Raw genomic sequence first — 10,937 nt, forward strand, 5'->3', positions numbered from 1 at the left:
TCCACTAGTGGTATGATAGTTCAAAAGAGTTTTTGTTTTTTGAGGAAAATGAACCAGGGAGCTAGCAAAAACTAACTAGATGGGACTGGCGGATGTCGTTTATTTTCCACTTACATCCCTAGTTTCATCTTACCATTTTAATTTATTTTCGGATGATGCTGCTTCGAACCATTTAAATATAGCTTGCCATGCTCGGCAATAATTCGTATGTCGTTTACCATGTACGCTTACTGCCTGGATCATGCGATAACTATCTCTTACTTATGTCCAACGGAAACCTTTCAGGATGCCGTTCACACTAGGACACAATGTACAACCCCAGAATCTATTTGTGGAAGTAGTGCACCATCCATGTTACCAGATGGTAGCAGTTTAGAGGCAACACCGCCGTAGAGCATTCTGAGCACAGATATTATAGTTCTTGAGGCTCTACTAGAGGGAGAAAGAGATGGTGTGGCTGCCATGAATGAGGTAATCCTGATCTTGAAGCTGGAAATTATGCAATTAGCTGCACTCATTATGCAAGCAACCCAAGACTTGGAGGAAGTAAGAATGTTGCATTTGAAGATGGAGGAGGTCCTTCTGCTTCTGCTATCTGAAGCCCATGGTAATCCCAGTTCTTCTTTAGATAGCAGTTTAAATTGTCATTAGATTATTGTACTTGCATGTTGTGTCATGTCTTTGAATGGATTATGTTGTAAGACCCCCTATGTTGTCCATGTGTTGTAATGATCCAAATTTGTAAGGTGTGGTAATCCTCAATACTTTCATGATTGACATAAGGTGAACTGTTTTTCGTGTGAGAGTATTATATTGGATGAAATAACTGTTTGACTCAAAGTGTATCCAACCTACTGAATTCGAAGATCACGACATTTCTAAATCATAATCATATATAAAGGTGGAATAAATCTTTGTTGTGGTTTTGAAGAAATAAATAACAAAACGTAGAATTATCTGTGGATATTCATAATCTAATAAAAATTGGATTTGGATTTAGTTGCCAGGGCCCAGGGCAAACATGAATGCTAATTCTCCCAGGTTTTGAACAAAGCGGCTAAACACCCACTATCATTTGTGGGCTGCCCGAAGCAAGTGTTTGCGAGATGGAAATTACTGTCTACCCCTGACACTTGACATCCTTATCGACCGGATTTACACTGATGTCGATAGGGGTAGACTAGTAACTTCAATCAGACGTGACACGATGGCCTCTGAGCCCATTCAGACATGGTGGGCGCCAAACATGGGCGGCAAAACACATTTGATTCAAGCTCGTCCGAAAGACATGTGTCTGTCCCTCCATTTCCCCATTCATCCATCATGGGCGGCAAAACAAACTCTCCTCGTTCGAAATCGATGTGGGCTAATATTTTAAATTGGGGCATATGTGTAACTTCCCTCAGACGTGACACAACCGCCCTACCTGTCAGCCCCGTTCATACACCATGGGCGGCAAAACACCCTCTCCTCGCCCGAAATCGTTACCGGCAAATATTTGGGAGATGTTAGATTACCGTCCTATCCCCAACCAACGTGATGTCCGAAATTTTAAACGGGGGATAAGTTCGTAACTTTCCCAAATTTCAGACAAGCGCGTCCCAAAGTTTGAGATCCCCCCTCACCCTCCATTTCCCCATTCATACATCGTCTGCGCCACGACAACCTCCCCACAGCGGCCAGCCTCCCCCGTCCACCACCCCATCCACCACCTTGCCGAGCCGCTACCCCTACCCCGTCATCCACTGCAAGAGATGGATGTCTCTCATCCACGGCGCCGGACCAGGATCATTTCACCTCGTTGTCTCGCTTCATCAGCGTCGTCGTCCACTTTGCCGTTGCCGCTCCTACGACCACCTCGTCCACGACAACATGATTTATCCCCCAACCCGGCCGTCTGCCATCTAAAGTCTTCTTCCCCACCGCTGACAGCCATCGCACCGGCAGCACCCTCAACGTATCAGCAGGTGCCTACACGGCGTCGCAAGAGAGGTGGTACTCTTCCATATGTGCTTAAGTTATTGATCTCACCCGGAAAATAGATCTTAAATTGTTTACTGTACTTTTCTTGTGCATACCAAATCGTAGTGGTTGGTTGAATGCAAACATTGGTTGCGAAGTAGCTTTGTCCGTTTTGCACCTTCAGATCCGCCATGTCACGGTCACTATACTCGTAAAGCTTATGGTTTCCCCCCTTTATATTCACTACCATCATCGTAGGTGCTTCCCTGCTTCGTGTCGTGCTAGCACTGCTCCTCAAGACCTCAACCCATCAAGCGAAATAACATGACACTCATAATTCCAAAGCTTACGTGTTGAAATACGAATCTGATATGATGCTCATATTACTAAAACATAGAACGTATAATTGGTCACCTAATGTTCCTATATTCGTTTCGAAAAGCATGTGTGCCACCCACTGGTCCAGCTAGTTCCACTTTCCTGATTTTACTCTTCATGCTTAGGGTTTTCCCCTTTTATCTACTCTACTATGATCTGCGTAGGTGCTTTCTGTCATACTAGCATTACTCCACCCTTCTAGCTAAACAACACAACACTCAAAATTCCAAAGCTTAGTTGTTCAAATATGATACTGATATTAGTTAACAGACACATTTAATTGGTTAGCTAAAGGTCCCACTTGAGTTTCCAAATGCATGTCGTGACATATAGAGAGACAGCAGAATGGCATTTCTTTGTCACTTATTGACTGTACTTTCTTGTTCATACCAAATCTTAGTTGTTATTTCAAAGAAAATATCGGTTGCTAACTACCCTTTGCGCGGTTTGCAGCTTCAGAGATGCCATCCCACTGCCACGGTCAACACTATACTCATCATGCTTACGGTTTCCCCATTTTATGATGACCACGATCAGCCTACGTGGTTCGTGTCGTAATAGCACTGCTCCACCCATCGAGCTAAACAAGCTTAGTTGTACAAATTCAAATATGATATTATGTTGATATTAGTAAAACTGAGAGATGTTTAATTGCTCAGCTAAATGTTCCTATTTTAGTTTCGAAATGCATGTGAGCCACATATGGAGAGACCGGAAGGAATAGTATTTCTCTGTGCGCTCTAGTTCATGATGGGTGGCCAACTGACATTGTATAGAAAGACTTGTATTATCTTCAATCTGCTTGCTCTTTTGCTCTTCTCTAAGATGATCCTCTTCTCTTGCGGTCGACTAGTCAGGTCAAGTTATTCTCCCTTAGTATATTTTGAATCTGTCAGGTCAGGTCGACTTGTTCTTCTTTACTATATGTTGAAGTTGTCATCTGCGAAGTATCATCACTTCTGGAGCTCTCATATTTTGAGTAGTAGGCCACATTATATTAATGCACACACCAAATTACAGCATGCATGGCACCTCTTAGAAGTTGCAGAGATAGCACAAAGGGGTTTACAGGGAGGAAGTATTGGATTAGAATCACTTTTGCATTACAAAGATAATCTCACTTGTTTTTATGTTTTCATGCATGTCAGGTATTGAAAATTATCAAAATGAATATGAGAATGGGTGCACGAGAGGAATATTGCGGAACGATCCACTGGCTAACAAACTTGGCATGGTGGAGGATGACCTATCTTATTCACCCATCAAGGTGCATGCTCTAACTTGGCAAGGTTGTATTGGTCACACATATTTTGCATCTGACCTCTTGCATCACTTCTACTTTGTTACCCCATCTGCTTAGTTTAAGCATCATATATGAGTATATGCCATACCTATCCATTTTCTGTACCTATTCCATGTGTCGTCATACTATGTTTTTCTAGTCAAATGTTGTTCTTTCGTAATAGATGTCCAAAAGGAAGACGGTGATTGCAGATCCTCAAGGAGCACAAACTAGGTATTTGGAAAAGGTAGTGATACCTGTTAAATCAGATAGATCAGCAGCCACAGAAAACATAGGCCCAACTGTAACAGACTTTACCCCTACTCCAGTGGCCAAACCCCTATTAGAACTGCTGACAGCCCAGCGTCAAGTACTGTCTATGATATCAATTCAAAATTTGAAATCCTAATTTATGCATGTGCCTTACCTTCTCTCTTGTATGAAAACTAATTTCAGATGAATCTCCTTGCTCAAACGATCATAGGATCTCACGACAATACTGGGCTCTGCATTGCTCTTGTTACAACCTCTTGCCCTTTGTCAGCATACTTACACTCATTGCTGTTTGATTATGTAGCATCACTGTAAATGTTCACTTCTTTATCCTTCCTTTGCTTGAAATGTGGATCATCCAACATGTTGAGCTTGCGTTTCCCCCTCATGCTAGCCAAATTCTTTACACCAAGTAGAGATACTAATTGTGCTTCCAAATATCCTTAAACCCAGTTTTGCCATGAGAGTCCACCATATCTACCTATGGATTGAGTAAGATCCTTCAAGTAAGTTGTCATTGTTGCAAGCAATAGAAATTTCTCTCTAAATATGTATGATCAACTAGTGTGGAGAAAATAAGCTTTATACGAGCTTGTGATATGGAAGAAATAAAAGCGACAGACTGCATAATAAAGGTCCTATCACAAGTGGCAATATAAAGTGACGTTCTTTTGCATTAAGATTTTGTGCATCCAACCATAAAAGCACATGACAACCTCTGCTTCCCTCTATGAAGGGCCTATCTTTTATTTATGTCTTATACCTTATATAAGAGTCATGGTGAGCTTCACCTTTCCTTTTTACACTTTATCCTTCGGCAAGCACTATGTGTTGGAAAGATCCTGATATATATATCCAATTGGATGTGGGTTTTCATAAAGCATTGTTGTTGACATTACCTCTGAGGTAAAATGTTGGGAGGCAAAACTATAAGCCCCTATCTTTGTCTGTGTCCGATTAAAACTTCATACCCATAAGTATTGCGTGAGTGTTAGAAATTGTGAAAGAATAAATGATAGTTGAGTATGTGGACTTGCTGAAAAGCTCTTATATTGACTCTTTCCGATGTTATGATAAATTGCAGTTGCTTCAATGACTGACATCATAGTTTGTTAGTTTTCAATGAAGTTTCTGATTCATACTTTACATTGTGAATAGATTGTTACTTTAGCATAAGAAATCGTATGGCAATATATATATATATATGTTATTGCTCTAAGAATGATCATGACGCCCTGATGTCCATATTTTATTTTATCGTCACCTCTATGTTTAAACATGTGCACATGTTTTTCGATATCGGCTTCCGCTTGAGGACAAGCGAGGTCTAAGCTTGGGGGAGTTGATATGTCCATTTTGCATCATGCTTTTATGTCGATGTTTATTGCATTATGGGCTGTTATTACACATTATGTCACAATACTTATGCCTTTTCTCTCTTATTTAACAAGGTTTACGTGGAGAGGGAGAATGCCGGCAGCTGGAATTCTGGGCTGGAAAAGGAGCAAATATTAGAGACCTATTTTGCACAACTCAAAAAGTCCTGAAACTCCATGAAAGTCAGTTTTCGAATATATTAAAAATATTGGGGGAAGAAAGCACCAGAGGGGGGCCACCCACAGTCCACGAGGGTGGAGGGCGCGCCCCCTGCCTCGTGGGACAGCTGGAAGCCCCCTGATGCCGGGGAACCAATCTAGGGCTCCAGCAGAGCTGTTCTGCCGGGGAAACATCCCTCCGGGAGGGGAAAATCATCACCATCATCATCACCCCTATTAGAACTGCTGACAGCCCAGCGTCAAGTACTGTCTATGATATCAATTCAAAATTTGAACTCCTAATTTATGCATGTGCCTTACCTTCTCTCTTGTATGAAAACTAATTTCAGATGAATCTCCTTGCTCAAACGATCATAGGATCTCACGACAATACTGGGCTCTGCATTGCTCTTCTCAGTACCTCTTGCCCTTTGTCAGCATACTTACACTCATTGTTGTTTGATTATGTAGCATCATTGTAAATGTTCACTTCTTTATCCTTCCTTCGCTTGAAATTATAAGATCTATATTTACTCTTAGATAAATGTAGACTTAACACAACGGTTATGAAGTTTTGGATTGCTCGTGTAAGTACCTATTGTCATGTACTCCCTCTGTATTGAATTAATTGTTGATCAATTGGATGTATTTAGAACTTAATAGTGCTAGATACATCCATTTGAGCGACAACTAATAACGGACGGTGGTGGTATTACTGTACATGCATCGCGAGATAGTTGATTGTCTAGCATTAGTCTGCATCTTATGTGCCCTGCCCTCCACTTTCTCCAAATTATCATATCTGCATTTACTCTTACCAAAATGTTGAATAAAGCCAATGCCACTGCGCACGTTGATGTCTGCATTCCTCTTGTCAGTACATTTTGCCTTGTAACGTTGTACTTAATTAATTGCTATTTGATTATGTATCATCAGTCTGCACCTGAGCTTCATTATCCTCTATTTCTTCCAATATTATTTGATCTATATTTACTCTTTGTAAAATGTAGAATAATGGCAACGCTTATAAAGAATTTCCTTTGGGGAATTTATTGAATTATCTTTCCATCAACATGGAGAAGGGCTTTGTCCAGCCCGTGTTAACATGTAATGTAAGTTCATCCTTCTCAAGCCTTCAAACTTTGTTCTAGTATAGATTTGGATAGGCATCATTTCCTTCACTGCTGTTTACATCTGATTGGATGTTTGCAACAACTACCATTTTTAAATTGTAGCTGTAAAAACATGTTCCTTATGCAAAACAGATCCATTTATTTGCTTATATAATTGTGAAACCTGTTACATGTCTCCTTGTTTCTCTTTCAGAGTCGTATCTCTTATGTCAGGCAGAAATTTAGGAAAGATAGTGAGCCAAACCATCTTGAGGACAGCGAGATGACTCCAAGGTCCTGTCTTGATGAAGACAGTGAGTTGAAGCTACTCACCAGTAGGGGTGAGACAACCTCTGTGTAGTCGCTGCCTCAATCAGTTCGACTTCTTCAGTCTCAACTTAAAGCGGAAAGGCTTGCTTCAACTCAGCTCCGACTTGAAGTCAAAGATGTAATGAAGATGTCAGGGGACTGCCTTGCGCACTATGGTGCCACACAGCTAGGGATGAAGCATCTATCGTTCACACAACTGAGGTCTCATCAGCTTGTTCGGCTGCTTGCGGGGGCCCGAGCTTGCCAGGTCTAGTGCCTTCTGAAGTGCTCTCGGTTTTGTATATTATTTTTTCGGTGCGTTTATATGCACTGGTGGCGACCTTTGATGCCGAGCGTATGTAATCTGCAGTCATGTTGCGCTTTATTATCACCAGGTAGCGAACTTTGATTCCTAATATTTCGTAATTTGTTTGTTGTATAGTCTAGGTTTATTCTTTGGTCGGTATGTTGTAATTTAGGCCAGAAGGTTCAGTTGATCTCAGTGTTGTTGGTCTTCAGGCCGGCTCGTTAATCTTATGGGCCAAAACGTGGGCCTATAATCATCTTGGGCCATTAGCAGGTCTAAACCTATAGTAGTTTCTCGCCTTTAACATGCCATGGGATACATATTTACTATAGTGACACTGAGCTTCCTACGGGCCGCAGAAACAATGGGCCTTCTATGGTCCATAGAAACAATGGGCCTTCTATGGTCCATAGAAACAATGGGCCTTCTACGGGCTGTATCATCAATGGGCCTTAGACGGGACGTATGATCGATTGGCCAAACATGGGCCAAAAACAGACCGCATTATGGCCGTAAACGGGCAAGAGTTGGTGTCATCCGTTCATGGGCCGACCATAACGGGCCGTCATTAATAGGCCGTATTTGATGACGCTATGAAAACGGCCCAACGTATTAACGGGCCACAAATGGGTCGGCTGTAACCTCGGGCTGAATTTGGCCCACAAGCAGAAAATGGCAATAACGGGCCGTAAGTAACCGAATGCTGGAAATGGGCCCAAGAATAAATGGGCCCTGAGAAGGCCGGAAGATAACATGGGATGCAATGGCCCAATGGATTAATGGGCCATTAATGGGTATAAAGTGATACACTGTTCATTACGGGCCAGTTTCACCACGGGCCGATAATGGGCCAAGAGTTACAAAGGGCCTCATCTGTGCCAAAAGACGTCATGGGCCATACATGGGCCAGAACTTAAAATGGGATGGAATCATATTGGACAGCCCAGATGACGCTACTGGGCCTAATTCGGATAGGTCATAACGGGACCTGGGTTAGCGGGCTGTAAATGGGCTATATGCGAACAAGCCGTTAACAGGCTTTCCGTGGGATGGGCCGCCACCTTTTAACCAAGTCAAATGGGCCGGCCTTTTCACAGGAATGGGCCTCTGTTGGGCCGTGCCACATGTCGACGTATCATAGGTGCCTTCTGTCCAATGAGTGGATGACATCTGTCCCAACGGTGAGCCGACACGTGTTTCCTCCAGCCAATGATGATTTTACACGTGGAAAATCCCTATTGGCCGGGGCTATTAGCGGGTTATCGGATCCAAATGCGACCTACTGTGACAAACACGTATCATCACGGAAGTGTATTTTTTTGTAGTGTATGGGTATGTCTCCGTATAAAATGGTTTATGGAAAGGCATGTCACTTACCTCTCAAACTAGAACATAAGGCATATTGGGCCATTAAAGAGCTCGATTACGATTTCAAACTTGCCGGTGAGAAGAGACTATTTGACATTAGCTCACTTGATGAGTGGAGAACCCAGGCCTATGAGAATGCCAAACTGTTTAAAGAAAAATTTAAAAGATGGCATGACAAAAGGATACAAAAGCATGAGTTTAATGTAAGTGATTATGTTCTGTTATACATCTCTCATTTAAGATTTTTTGCAGGAAAACTCCTCTCTAAATGGGAAGGTCCTTACGTTATCGAGGAGGTCTATCGTTCCGGCGCCATAAAAATCAACAACTTCGAAGGCACAAATCCGAAGGTGGTGAACGGTCAAAGAATCAAACATTATATCTCGGGTAATCCCATAAATGTTGAAACCAATGTTATTGACACCGTAACCCCGGAGGAGTACATAAGGGACACTTTCCAGAACATTTCAGAATCCGAAAAGGAATAGGTATGTGGTAAGGTAAGTAAACCGACTCCAAAACAGTTCTAATAGCAATTTTTCTCCGTTTTTGCATATTTAAGAAAATAGGAAAATAAGAAGTAGTCTGGAAGGGACACGAGGCATCCACGAGGGTGGAGGGCGTGCCCCCTGCCTCGTGGGCACCTCGTGTGCCCTCTGGACTTCGTTTTCTTGCACGATACTTCTTTTAGTCGGTAAAAATTCATTATATAATCTCCCGAAGGTTTTGACCACCGTACCACGACACAACCCTCTATTTTTGTTTTGAGTTGTTTCTGCCGCAGATTAGATCAAGATGTCTTCTCAAGAGTCAGTCGGGGAGAGCCGAGTATCTCACCCGACACCGTGGCCAAAAGAAAAAAAACGATGCCTACCACTTTGGGCCATCAACTGAGGAGGAGATGGAGGCCGACTTGAAAAGGATAGATGCCATGGAGGAGCATCAAGAAGTTACCTCTCGTCTCCAAGCCAGATTCACGATGGAGGAACTTCAGAGCTCAGCAATTCCAAACTCGGCCATCCCTCCCAATGCTAGATTTCTTTCTTATGAAAATATGAAGAAGAGTGTTACTTGTTCTCCCGCAGCTATTCAACATCCATGGGTGAAAGGAGCTTCAGCCGTCACGGGTAAGCTCTGTAAGGAAATAATGGATCTCTAGCATCAAGTCAATAAGCTCTAGGAAGAGAATCATATCCTAAGGGGCATCATCGCCAAGAATATCACATCACCACCTCAGAAGAAAGAGACATAAATACATGGGTATGGGCACTCCCCTTGGCAACTGCCAAGCTTGGGGGAGGTGCCCCGGTATCATATCACCATCACACTCCTATCTTTACCGTTTTTCTTAGTTTGATCCTTTTGGTTATATCTTGATCTAGTAGAATAAACTTTAGTATGATCTAGCTTTGAGTTTTTGTGTTGATCCTTATCTATGTCACTGTTCAAGACATCTTCTGATATGCCAATAAATCGGCCGATTTATCGCTTACCGCTGTCAAACCGATAAGATAAATCGGCCGATAAATTAGCCGATATGGCGATAAATCGGCCGATATGCCGATAAACTGGCCGATTTACCCCTTATCATGGGTCGACCGATAAGTTCCCGATAAGCGATATCCCCAACATTGATCTATGTAATTGAGTCCGTGAATTATATATAATAAAGATTAGTCTTTAGTCGAGGGCTTGGTTATCTTGCTATGATCTCGAGGGAGTAAAAGAAAAGGGGAAAGAATAAAAAGAAATAAAGAGATCATATTGATCTTATGGAGAGTAATGACTTCACATATAAAGAGTATGATGAATAAAAGTTGTTGAGAGTTGACAAACATAGTTTTGCTCATCATTGCAATTAATAGGAAGTAATAAAGAAAGAGAGGTTTTCACATATAAATATACCATCTTGGACATCTTTTATGATTGTGAGCACTCATTAAAATATGACATGCTAAAAAGTTGATGTTGGACAAGGAAGACAACGTAATGTGTTATGCTTTCTTATATCCGAAATAAATTATATTGTTGTGGATCATCCAACATGTTGAGCTTGCGTTTCCCCCTCATGCTAGCCAAATTCTTTACACCAAGTAGAGATACTAATTGTGCTTCCAAATATCCTTAAACCCAGTTTTGCCATGAGAGTCCACCATATCTACCTATGGATTGAGTAAGATCCTTCAAGTAAGTTGTCATTGTTGCAAGCAATAAAAATTTCTCTCTAAATATGTATGATCAACTAGTGTGGAGAAAATAAGCTTTATACGAGCTTGTGATATGGAAGAAATAAAAGCGACAGACTGCATAATAAAGGTCCTATCACAAGTGGAAATATAAAGTGACGTTCTTTTGCATTAAGATTTTGTGCATCCAACCATAAAAGCACATGACAACCTCTGCTTCCCTCT

The sequence above is a fragment of the Triticum urartu genome, chromosome 6 (assembly GCF_003073215.2).
Source record: "Triticum urartu cultivar G1812 chromosome 6, Tu2.1, whole genome shotgun sequence".
NCBI lineage: Eukaryota > Viridiplantae > Streptophyta > Magnoliopsida > Poales > Poaceae > Triticum > Triticum urartu.